General features: G+C 42.8%; 1 protein-coding gene across 2 annotated transcripts in view; it reads right to left on the bottom strand.

The window, feature by feature from the left end:
- The window catches only part of twnk (twinkle mtDNA helicase), a 76753-nt gene that overhangs the window by 45414 nt on the left and 18641 nt on the right, over nt 1-12698 (bottom strand). Inside the window, exons 1-3 of one of the 2 annotated variants that reach the window (XM_039775449.1) lie at nt 10468-10502; nt 8950-9091; nt 2045-2135 (exon numbers count right to left, since the gene is read on the bottom strand). The gene's annotated coding sequence lies outside the window, so the exon portion shown is untranslated. Of the gene's footprint in view, nt 1-2044; nt 2136-8949; nt 9092-10467; nt 10503-12698 lie in introns of those variants that run through there. The other variant, XM_039775441.1, reaches the window with a different exon arrangement.

Below are 12698 nucleotides of genomic sequence, written 5' to 3'. Positions count from 1 at the left end.
AGTGACTCTTCAGTTTTTAGTTCAGTCTATTTTGGTATTATGCAAATCACTGAGTACCACCTCAGACCACCAGAGCAAATCTACAAATACATATTACCAGCATATTAATACATATTAATAGCAAACTGCCAAGCCATACTTTTAAATAAATAAACACACAATCTCTGTTAAACACACTGTAAAACTGATGTTTTACTTGTGATCATTTTTTAAAGATACTGAATGACCCAATGAATTAGTAATGGTGGGCACACTCCATCTTAATTGGCAGACTAGAGTGTTTAGTAAAATTCTTGCACCTTTTTGTTTCCTTGGAAAAACCTATGTAGACTTCAGAAGGGAGGTAAATTCAGAGTGATGAGGACAGAACACATTCAGTTCTATCCCAAATACTCAGAACTGCTGGGCAAAGTGGGTAGCTGGCAGCCCCAATCTGTGGCATACTCTCTGGAACACTTGAATATTGGAGTTATTCCCAAGGGTTTTTTTTCTTAAGGTGTCAAGAGCTGGGACTGTCCTTGAACAAGTGATAAACAAACAGGGATAAGCATTGCAGCAGGTAAGATATTTCTGTTTTCTGTTAAATAAATGGAGTTATCTTTTTAAGTACATTATTGTTTACCATGCTGCCAAAGAACTGGTTGAACATGCAACTGAGAATTTCACTGTACTTTGTACACATGACAATACTACTACTCATCCTTCCTAGTCTTAAAAGCAGATTAAAGTGATTCCTAACTTATTGATAATACAATGCTCAATAAAATTAAGGTAACACTTAAAATCACACATCAGATCTCGAACGAAATACTCACTTGGAAAATCTTTACTGAGTAATACTGTGTAATTTGTTAAGAGCAAAATGATGCAACAACAATCAACGGAAGCCAATGTTCTGGATTCAGCATCACAACATCAAAGTCAGAAATTTAACCTGTGGGATGAAACCGGAGCACCCAGAGGAAACCCACACAGACACGGGGAGAACATGCAAACTCCGCGTAGGGAGGACCCAGGAAGCGAACCCGGGTCTCCTTACTGCGAGGTAGCAGCGCTACCCACTGCGCCTAATCTATATATATATATATATATATATAATAGCCAAATACCACTAACTCACTCATCACAAAATCTCCCGAACCATGAGGACTTGGAACTTGAAATTTGGAATGTAGGTTACCCTTGGCCCATAGGTGCTCACTAAGAAACAGTTTTAAAAATGTCATGGTCCAAGCGTGAAATTTCTTACAGTTTTTTTTAGATGTGTTTGTATGTCTGTCCGCCTTTCACGAGAGAACTACTTAACAGATTTAGATTGGGTTTTTTTGTATAATTTGCTCGAACATTCCGTTGATTTTGCAACTTCTCTCATTGTGTTAAGAATCATAGTTTACTAGCAGGAGCGATATATTCACACTAATCCAAGACACAGGCTGTGGCCCGAGGGGAGGGGGAAGAGTGATGTCAGGAGTAGACAGCTGGGCAGGGCCCTCCTCACTGTCCTGTTTCATTAATACCATATAAATGTGTCGATGTTCCTCAGTGATGTCTTTAATATAAACCATCTGAGTAAGAAGAAAATGAAACTTCAGTGAATGTGAACTTGAGGTGTTAATGGCATCAAGTGGAGAATCGTGAACACATTCTGTTTGTAAGTCTCTCTGTTGGAGTCACAAATAAAAGAAAAAAAACAAAAGTGGGAACAGCTGAGTGGAGCAAGCAATAGCGATGTACCATCATGCAGTGCCCAGACAGCCTGAATTGAGGCACTCGCTATATGCAGAACTGCAAGATATTTAAACATTCATATTGAACTTGTAAAAAAAATAATCATTTTGTCAAGTAAATGTCAATGTTGCACTACATACAAGTCATTTGTCATACAATATGCAATCATCTTTGAATTGCCATTGCATTGAGGGCCAGTGTCTGGGTCGCCCATCTCAGATGGCAGAGGCAGTCCGTGTTGCTGCGCTATGTGGTGCAGGTCATCATAATGTGGCAAACCTTTGCAGTGTGTGAGAGTCCAAACACCGCCACCTACCTTTTAATGGACCAATGGACTGTTCTATCGCTGATCATGAGTGCGAGTGCCTTTCATTGTATCTCCCCTCTTGTGGTTTACCTGCTGTCACCTGAAAGAAAGACAGTTCAAGTTCTTTGTCATGTACTAAACCTACCTGCAATTAAGTGAATTAGCCGTACTTACCAAGAAGCCAGCCATTACACACTGCATGACCCTGAAGTCTGCTCCCCACAATACTGCATTTTCCCAGTTGTTATTTTATAGAAATACACTCGTGACAAATTATTTACTTTGGCTTTAAAAATAAACTGTTAGAACACTTAGGTTGACAATAAAAATATGAATAGAAGGAATAGGTGTAGAGTCTTTTGAAATCCAGAGAATGGTGATGATCTTTGGAGGACTGAATACTTTTGCAAGGCACTGTATAACAAGAATCTCAGTGAACACCACGCAGACAAAAAAGCTAGCTAGAAGACACAGACATCGGACACATGACATCAATGGAGCAGCAGGTTTCTGGGTAGTATCTTACTGTAAGTACAGTATACTATCCCATACAGATGATGTGACACAGCTCAGAAATGATGGCGAGATTCCTGGCCAGTCTGCTAGTTCACACTGAAAGCGCCCGTCACTAAATAAATACCCTATGGCTGTTAACAGTGATTTCTGTATGACGGTCTTAGCACGCAGCTTCAAGAGGAACGCTTTAGGAAGTCTAAATAGGCTTGTAAGCCAGTAATCATCATGAGCCAAAAAATCACCTTGATCCATCAAAATGTGCTGCTTGCGTTGCCCGACCTTGGCAAAATCCTTTAGAAGAGCTAAGGCTGCCATCGCCAGTTATGTTAAACAACAAATGGCACTCCCTTTTTTACACAACAGACAGGCCACACACTACAGCATTGACATTAAGAATATGCATTAGGCAACATTACCGACACTGAGGACAGCGGTATTGACAGAACATGTCAGTTAACTGTGATATAGTCAGCTCAAGAACACAGGGATGTGACTGATATGTCACTGTAATGCGCAGTAAAATGAAATTTTCTGTTCACGTCATTGACCTGCCACCTGGAGTCGCTCAAATGCCGGCATCAAAAGTCTGGCAGGACTTACAGATTGTTGAAATCTGCTGAAACATTAGACCTCATTTCACACCATGTTTGTCTTTTATAAATTCTGACTTTTGTGTAAGAAATGGTTTAAATGTCCATTAAATGGCCCCTGGCCTTTAGGCATTTCTGTCCTTGTTTAGAATAACCAAACTTTCCCGGTTTACAATATGAATCCAGGTACTCATGAAGGATTTTCTTAGATTATAGCTCTGGTATTTCATCTTGACTCTGCCATTGCTAAATAATCAAGCACAATGGCCACATCCCTGTGTGCCCAACTACGTGCCACAAGAACTCTACTGTACCTTTCTGTGGTCAAACATAAGTGCAGCTTGTCCAAATAGTGTCCTCTATTTCAATTCCATAATCAGCAGTGTTAACTGCATACTTAAAAGTGAAGACTTGTAAACAATTCATTCAGCACCACAATTCATAATCCTAATAACCGGAAATAATGGCCACGAAAAAGATTGCACGCCCATTTAATGTGACCTTGCTGAGCCTCGACAATGTCTGTTCCGACAGCGATCTCTCAGCCTCTCTTTTCTCTCAGATAGCGATATCAAGTAACGAATGGTCTTGGTAATAAAATCCCCTGTAATTCTGGGACAAGTCTCTCCAGATTCAGCCAATTTATAGAACCATAAGGCGTTATTTCAGCTTTAATCCACTTCATCAGTTTGCTCTAATGGAAATTCTTTTTTTTTTTCAGTCAACAATTTTCATTTCATTTTTCATCTAAGGAGTGGAATGCAGAAACTCATCTCAAGGGGGCAGCACATAGCCGACTGTTTATTTGCTTCAGTGCACGGCTCGTTTAACACAAAAGAGGGACTCCTGGGAAAGATTTAAAGAGTTGAATTTCAAGTTGGCTCGAAAAGTGGATGGATTAGTCTCATGCCTGTAGGACTGATGGTTTTTAATGTCAGCCATCTGATTGAAAATGGAGTTACTGAAGAAACCGAGCAGCAAGCTTTGGCAGCAATGCCCAGTATATCTATATTGTAGGTCAGCCCCTGCATCAGCTGCACACTCATTTATTTACAACTAAACCTGAGCCCCGTGAGGTAAACAAGATGGGGATTAGGAAAGGGCCAGGATGTCGTGTTCACAATGGCTGAGAGGTCACCTGAGGGCTACTGGTGGGTTTAGGAGCAGCGAAGCATGCACAGCGTTTTCAACACATTCAGGCAATCAGCAAGACCCAACAAGCCTGCATGCTGCCGCTGAACAAAAGACAAAATTGTCCTCGGGACACCAGGGAGAGCGTTTACAAATAATAAGCAAGCGGGGGCTGCAGTTGGCATTTTCTTCACTCAAGTGGCGTGAAACTGAGAAAACGGAGCGCCATTTTATGCACAGTTTATTTTCTGCTTTGTGACTGGTATTTTTGAAGACATGTATTTAATATAAATTTACATAAGTCAGCATTTATATATTTTTTCCCCTAAGGGGTGCAGTGGTTGGGTCTGCCGCCCCAGAGTTATAGGACCTGGGTTCAATACCCAGCCCTGTATGTCTCATGCCAGTATGTTCTCTGGGTTTTCCTGATAAAGATGTTGGGTTCCGTTAGTTGGAGACCAACTTGGGCTGGTATGAGTGTGACAGACTGACACAGGGCAGCCTTGCTGCTAGTGCTGCAGGGCATTTTTGGTTCAATTATTTCAAAATCCTTGCATATAAAATTTAATTTTATTTTTTTGTGCTTTTCATATCTTTTTGGATGCTATAATGTTTTGAATTGCCAAACACAGCCTGCTGTGACAATCTAGAGACTGGCGATGTGCTGCGTCTTAGGCAGATCTGCAAGTAAGCATTTTGCTGTTCGCTGAACATATGACAAAATGTAATAATAATAATAATATTTATATAGTACTTTTCTAACCTACTCAAAGTGCTTTACATAGAGAGTGTTGAGTCACTTCAGCCACCACCAGCAGCATCCATCTCAATGATGCAAAGGCAGCCATTCTGCACCAGTACGCTCAGCACACAATAGCTATTAGATGGTGAAGGGCTGAGAGAGATAAGAGACAGGAGATGATTAGGGGGCTAGAATGACCAGGCTGTGGTGGGCAGTTCAGCCTGGACATGTGGAAACACCCCACTCTTTTTGAAAGATTCTCAAGGACCACAGTTTTATGTCTCATCCAAAGGATGGCACACCGTTTTTGTCAGCACAGTGTTCCTGTCACTGCCCTGGCCATTGGGATGCACACACAGACCAAGTGTCCCCTACTGGCCTCACCAACACTAACACAAAAAGTTGGGACAATACGACTGAAATCATCTAAATCACAAATATGTGTGTGTGCCTGGTGTGCCATTAAATGTCATTAAATGTCACACATTTTACCTCTACAGCCCATTTGTTTTTCTCATAACATACTGTAGCTGCTAATCACAAACTAACCTTTAAAATTTGAATAACAGACTGCTGGAACAGCAAAATGGCTGGCTGACCTGATCTGCACCCGCACTGCTCCAGAATTCTGTCTTCAAATCTGAAACTGTGGACTTCTGTGAAGAGTCTGCACGTTCCCCCCACATAAATTAGGTTTTCCTCTGACACTCCACTTTCCTTCCGCATTTCAAAGGCTTGGTGATTTGAAGTTGGCCTTTTGTGAGTACTGTCTCCTACAAGACATTGTCATCCCACCTGCACATTAACTTGAACCCGATGGCACATCTCACCACAACCATCAGTTAGAATAAGAAGGTTAGGAGAGGGCGAATAAAGAATGAAATCCTGATGTTTAAAAAAGTGGCATTTAAAACAGTAAAACGAAAAAGCAGCAGGCAGAGTATAAGATAAGAATAGTTAATTACATTTATGTAGCCCTTTCCTAACCTACTCAAAACACTTTACATAGACAATGTGGAGCCACTTCAACCACAACCAATGTGCTGCAACTACATCGATGATCATGTGCCAGTACACTTACCACACATTAGCTATTAAGTGGTAAAGGGCTGAGAGAAATAGTTAGTGAGGGGCAGGGGGATGATAAGGGGACCAAAATGACCAGGCTGTGGTGGGCAATTTAGCCAGAATATCTGAAAACACCCTACCCTTTTCAAAAGATGGCCCGGGATCCTTTATGACCACAAAGAGTCAGGGCCTCATCTCATCCTATGTCTCATCCAAAGGGCAACACTATTTTTTCATCACAGTATCCCCGTCACTGCACTGGAGCACTGGGATCCACATACAGACCAGAGGGTAAGCACCTCCTGCTGGAATCACCAAGACCGCTTCCAGAAGCAACCCACGCTTTTTCTAGATGGTCTCCCATCCAAGTGCTGGCCAAGCTTAAACATGCTTAGCTTCTGGCGTTTTACCCGTTCTGAAGTGCAGGTGGTATGGCTGCTGCCACAGCCAGATCTTAATGCTGTATAGATGGCCGGGGACCTTGCCCGACCAGCAGAGAGGGGCAACTCCTACCCTGGGACGCAAGATGGCAGTCCTCCGGGATTGTACAGGAACCTGGATGGTTCCAGAGCCACAAACTGCAGCACTTTTGCCACACCAGGAAGTGCTGCAGGAAGGTCATCAGGGAGCACCTGGAGCATACCAGGGTGCATTATAAAAGGAGCTTGCGAGGACAGGAGTAGATCTGGCAGAAGACTTGAGGAAGAAAAGGGACTGAGCCTTGTGGGTAATTTTTGCATTGTGTGCATTGTATAAAAGGAAAAAGAATTAATAAACGTGTATGTTTGGACATTGTGTGTCCTTGTTGTCTGTCTGTAGCTGGGCTGGTCTTCTACAATGCCAGTACAGGACCGTTAAGATATAAAGAAACAAAAAACGACCAGATGACCGTCAATGCACTGCTGCCCGAGAACACCCAGATGAGCAGATGACACACCAATCAATTCCCAGCCTTCAAATCAGAATGCCTCCAGCTGTTTTGTGTTTCCCAGCATGTACAAAATGAAATTTGATGTAATAATTAGACACATCATTTAGAGTGCCTTTGCCATACTCAAGGCACTTCATAAGTACTGATTACAAGTTGGTTTTTTTTTTAGTGTGCGGGCAGGTCAAGTAATTTCCATGAGACCACCAAAGGGGACTGAACTCATGACCTTATGGTTTAAAGTGCAGTGCCCGAGCTGCTGTCCTGACTGCCTTTAATGTCTGGTGGCTCATAAGCACTGTTCACATTGTTACTGTATAATGAGCCGGTGGATTGTGGGCCAAAGCCTGACACCTGTTTTAGCAGAACACGCAGAGTATTTATGTCTGAGCACATCAAAGGTCACATTGCTGTCAACAGAGAAGCGAGGAGTAAGAGGTAAGACGTGACCCCGAGGTTAAGGACCAATCACAGCATTCCATCTTAAACATACTGAATATCATGTTGGTGAATTACATTTTAATATTTAAGACACGATATGCTGTTCAACAGATGTGACACCCTAGAGCACGGGTGTCAAAATCCTGGCTGCTGGTTTTCATTCTATCTTCTTAATTAGTGACCGGTTGTTGCTGCTAATGAAATTCTTTTGCCTTAATTTTAATTAACTTGACTCAAGCACCTTTGTTGTTTCTTTTTCCTTAATTAGCAGCCAAATAATAATGAGACACAAAACGAGCTGCCACATGACCAGCTCACCTGTGCCCATCACACAATTTCTGAAAGTAAAGAAAGGTGAAGGTCTCAGTAGGGTTGATCTCTCAGGTCACCAAAACATTTTGACAGTCAACAGTTTTAGAATTGTCTGCTGTGGCAGAATGAGAGCAGCAACAAGCCATGGAATTAAATAATGAGTTTAATTAACAGCAAGAATTGGCTTCTCATTAAGAAAGTGATTAGAGTGAAATTGGTTGGAGTTTGAAGCCCCGATTTAGCTGCTCATCTATTGGCTTGTTTCATGTCTCTTTTCTGTTTGGCTTTTATTTAATGAAAAGAATCAATTCAGAGCACTGAATCCTTAAAAACAGGGCTATTAAAATGAAGGGAAAAATAATTTAATTAGCAGTGAAAACTGATCACTGATTAGGAAAAGGGTGAGAATGAAAACCTGCAGCCACTGCGGCCCGGAATTCAACACCCCTGCCCTAGAGGGAGGCTGGCTTTGGACATATGAGAGGATAGAAAACAATGTCCAGCTCAGAAGGTTACACAATCAACAACTAGCACCGTAGCTGATCTCTCATCCTGGTTAAGGACATAGACAGCAAAAGAATGAAACCCAAGACACACTCTGAACTGTAAAAGGAAATCCACAGAAACATGCAAGGAGCACACAGCAGCCATACCACCTGCACTTCAGAACTGATAATGCCTACGAGTATGTTTGGGCCTGGACAGAATGTGGATGGGACACCAAGAAGGAAAAGCTGGGGGTTAAGGTTGAAAAAGGTGTTGGTGAGGCCAGCAGAGGGCACTTGGTCTGTGTGTGGGTCCCAAGGCTCAGTACAGTGACGGGAACACTGTGCTTTAAAAGTCTGTGCTGTCCTTGGGATGAGACGGACATAAAACTGAGTTCCTGACTCTAAAGATCCCTGGGCATCTTTTGAAAACAGTTGGGTGAACCCTGATGTCCTGGCTAAACTCCCCACCATGGTCTTATCATTCTGGCCCCCTAATCATCTCCTGCCTCTTATTGGCTAACTATCTCATTCACCCCTTTCACCACCTCATAGCTAAAGTGTGATGAGCAAAATGGTGCACAAATGGCTGCCATTGCATCATCCAGGTGGATGCTGCACACTGGTGTCAGTTAAAGTGGCTCCCCATCGTCTCTGTAAAGCATTTTCATTAGGTTAGCTAAGCACTATATAAATATTACCATTATTGTTATTCCACAAGAAGAGTCTACGTCTAGTCATCTGGCACAACCCTGGTCTTGTAGTCGCTGAGGAAATGGCCCTTGGAGGTCCATCACGTTTTTGGGAATGACGTCAGCGTCAGACTAAAGAAGATGATGAATACTAGAAGATAAAAAGATGAGTTGCAAAGTAAACAAGACATGGCAGTAAAGCTCAGGGAACACAGACATGGAAATCTGATTTGGTCAAAGATCAGCCTCCGCCAAGTAGTGGTCAGAGCACCCTGTCATACACAAATCACAGTGAAGGGAAAAGAGGTGGGCACACAAAATGGGTGGGCGGTTGGACCGATCGGAGCCCCTTTGCCGCTCCTCCGCTGCCTTTGTGTCTTGAAGGGTGAGGCTCATTTTTAATTATCCAGTGGCATCTTTTGACGAATTTCAGGTTTGGCTGGAACAGGAGGATCCCGAGGCGCACGCAGCTGCCGACTGCGTGCAGAGCTGACCTCGCCAAGATCGGGTGATAGGGTGTGCGGCGCAGGAGGGCGTGACAGGGTGAAAGCGACTAGCACGTGAGGCCTCGTCACACCAGGCTACAGTGCGGAGGATTTACAGGATTAGGAGCCCGCTGTGACTGATTAGGCGCGCAGGCGGGCCGTGACGTTCATCCGGCGGTCACTTTAAAGCAGTGTTTCTCAAATAGTGGGGCGCGCCCCCGCGCGTTTGACCTCGGGGAACATGCTTTTTTATTTTTCTTTTACATTTTTTTTTAATTTATAATGCACTTAAAATCTTTTCTGTTACATGTAATAAAGCTATTCTTTGTTGTAAATTGGTCCATATTTCTTTCTTTTTTTATTCTCTTATACGTTAATAAGGATACAGTGTTATTTAGAGGTGTACTTATAACAATTTTATAGACAAATGATACTATTTATAGTCGCGCGGGGGGCGCGAGATGTTTTCTTCTTCCTAGGGGGGGCATGACAGAAAATAATTGAGAAGCACTGCTTTAAAGTAAACTGCTTTACGACGTGAGCACGTCATGTGAAATCTCGCAGGGTGGCAACCCGCAGGCGAGCCACTTAACTGTCCTGCCTACGCTCAGATTCTAGTGGTATGCAGGCTTTACGGATTGGCGACGTGTTTTGAAAGGCGCTATATGAATAGTTTTCCTTTTAAACATTTACACTCCCGAGGACACGAGACGTGTAAGCACCTGCAGTTAGAAGCCTGCATTAGTGGTCCGAACATTGACGAAGCAATGAAAAAAGTGGTTCTTGAAAAGCAGATCCAAATAGTCATTTTATTTATCGTTAGTATTTTAATCGCAGCTGTTTACCGGAAAAGCGCATACAATCGAAAAAGAAGAACATGTCTCGGTAGCGTCTCAGTTCGTTAAAAAGTGAGTTTAAATGAATCCCTGCAGGCATTGTGGTTCATATACTGTACGCAGCAGCTTGTGAAGGTTGAGACACGATAGTGACCACATATTGGGATGTTGCGTTTTTTTTCCCTGTCATATTTGCTTAGACTTACCTTCGTACGGACTGGACTGGCGTGCTGTTCCAAGCGACGGCTCGTAGATTACGTCATGAGCGCGTAAATCGCGCGCTTTTTAATATTTATTTCTTTATCGCGTTTTTATACACAGGATGTGCTTCACAAGATGTAAAAGAAAAATACATTGAAATTAGGTAAGAATAATAACAAACAAAATAAATCACTACACATACATAAAGTGGATATATAAAGAGTCCTTATATACAGAAAATATAACAATAATAAGTTAAGATACCCATGGAGGACAGGAAGAAAAAAAAAAAACTCCAGATAAGGTGGAGAAAAAAAATCTACAGGGGTTCCAAGACCAAAAGATAACCAAGCCCCCACAGAGCACTGTAACCAACATTAATGTACTGTTCCTTATTATTTGTTTAGGCTTTGTCTTGGAGGATTCAGCGCAGTGTGTCTCATGGAAAGTTGGGGGGTATCCTCTCTGTGGTGAGAGAGGTCTGTGGCAGTGCAAGTTTAGATAAAAGCAGTGTAAGGGGATATTAATGGTTTTGTTTAACTCTTTTTGCGTCAGCACGTGCCAGCATAAATACCGACTAAAAAACTGAGGCCAGTGTGGCAGTCAGAGGGCACCAGGTGAGCGCAATGCAGAGGATAAAAGGGGGCAGGGAAAGTGTGGAGGCGGACAATTGAAACGATACAAAAACAAAACTGAAAGCGAACACTGGAAAGTAGAAAAAGCAAATGGAGGAGAACTAGTTGGGCAGCACCAAACTGCTGAGCAGATTTACAGGACAGAAGGCTGGTCGAGCTCCAGAAGGTGCAGGCACTCTCGTCAGCTGAATGGCCAAAAAAGCAGAGCTGGCGGAAGATCGAGCGAGGCCATGGGAGCAGGTAGACTTGTTGGCGTCTTGACATGGCTGCATCAAAAGGAGGGTATGGTGCCCTCGCAAGTGGCAGCTTCGTGGACTGCAGTGGGTTTTAAGGAGTTTGTTTTTTTTTTTTTTACAATGATTCACAGTGTCTCCATTGGTAAGGTATTCCAGATTTTTGGTGCATAATAGCAAAAGGCCATCTCAACAATGTTTATGCTTGGCTTTTAGAGTAATAGGCAGACCCCCATTAGAAGATCAGAAATTGCAACTTCAAAATATAAGAAGCAAGATTGTTTAAGACTTCGTATACCAGCAGTAGTATTTTAAAGTCATTTCTAAAGGACACTGGTATCAACACAAAAACTGGTGAGAATTGCTCAAGTTTTCATTTTCTGGTTAAGAGTCTTACCGCTGCATTCCAAACTTCTTGCAACCAATTGATGTCTTTCTTAGGTAGCCCTGTTAGATGTGCCCATTTATCCGGGGGCTTGGGTTCAAAATCCAGTCCTGTCTGTGTGATAAGTCGGATCCTGTGCAACCTGAACTGAATGCAAGAAAAGAACCAGTCACAGGAGCGGGTCCATCACAGGATGGGGTCACTCACTCCCTGCTAACTAGTGCTAAAAAGAGTAGAAATTCCAACTAGAACACACAAGTACCACAAATACAGGAGTAGAACTCGTGTCCCAAAGCTGTGAGGCAGTAGTGCTATTCACTGTGTCACCCACACTACAGGCCCCATTGTGAGTCTTTGTTTTCCAGCATGTATTTAAGATGGATTCAGTGATGCGTGTCTTCCGCTTATTCAATCCCCTTTCTGGTCTTTCCGTGCTGAACTGTTCTGAAACCTTTTAAACTCCACAATGGAGCCAAGAAAGAAAACAAAACAAAAATTTCGTAACCTCCTCTGTGGCCGAGGGGTAACCTATAGCTTTAGAATATTAAACGGGTTCAGGCGTGCCATGAAATGATCCATATGCAGGCTGTGGCAAACTTTCAGGTCATGTGCTTGTTCTTGTGCCTTAGCAAAATGAGGCAGTGGCTCAGGTCCTTTAAAACAGCTGGTTGCACACGATGGGCTATGGTTATCTGACGTCTCTTTTATCTTCAGGGTCCTCAAAGCACTCTTTCATTTTGAGGTTCTGCCTTCTCCTGCTCTGCACACATTGGTGCTTACCATCTTTTTGTTAATATCACCCTGTCAGAGTGAATAACCCAGCAGTCTCATGCGAGTGACCACATAAGGTCTGTCTTTTCAATGTACCCACATTCTCTTTTATTTAGGGGGTGTGGTCTCTAATTAGTTGAGGGAGGAGTGGTGGCTGTGAGGCTAAGGATCTGCATTGGTATCCCAAAAGTTGCCGGTTCGAATCCCCGTCA

The sequence above is a fragment of the Polypterus senegalus genome, chromosome 1 (genome assembly GCF_016835505.1).
Source record: "Polypterus senegalus isolate Bchr_013 chromosome 1, ASM1683550v1, whole genome shotgun sequence".
Classification (NCBI taxonomy): domain Eukaryota; kingdom Metazoa; phylum Chordata; class Cladistia; order Polypteriformes; family Polypteridae; genus Polypterus; species Polypterus senegalus.
This window is presented reverse-complemented; position numbering and strand designations above follow the sequence as displayed.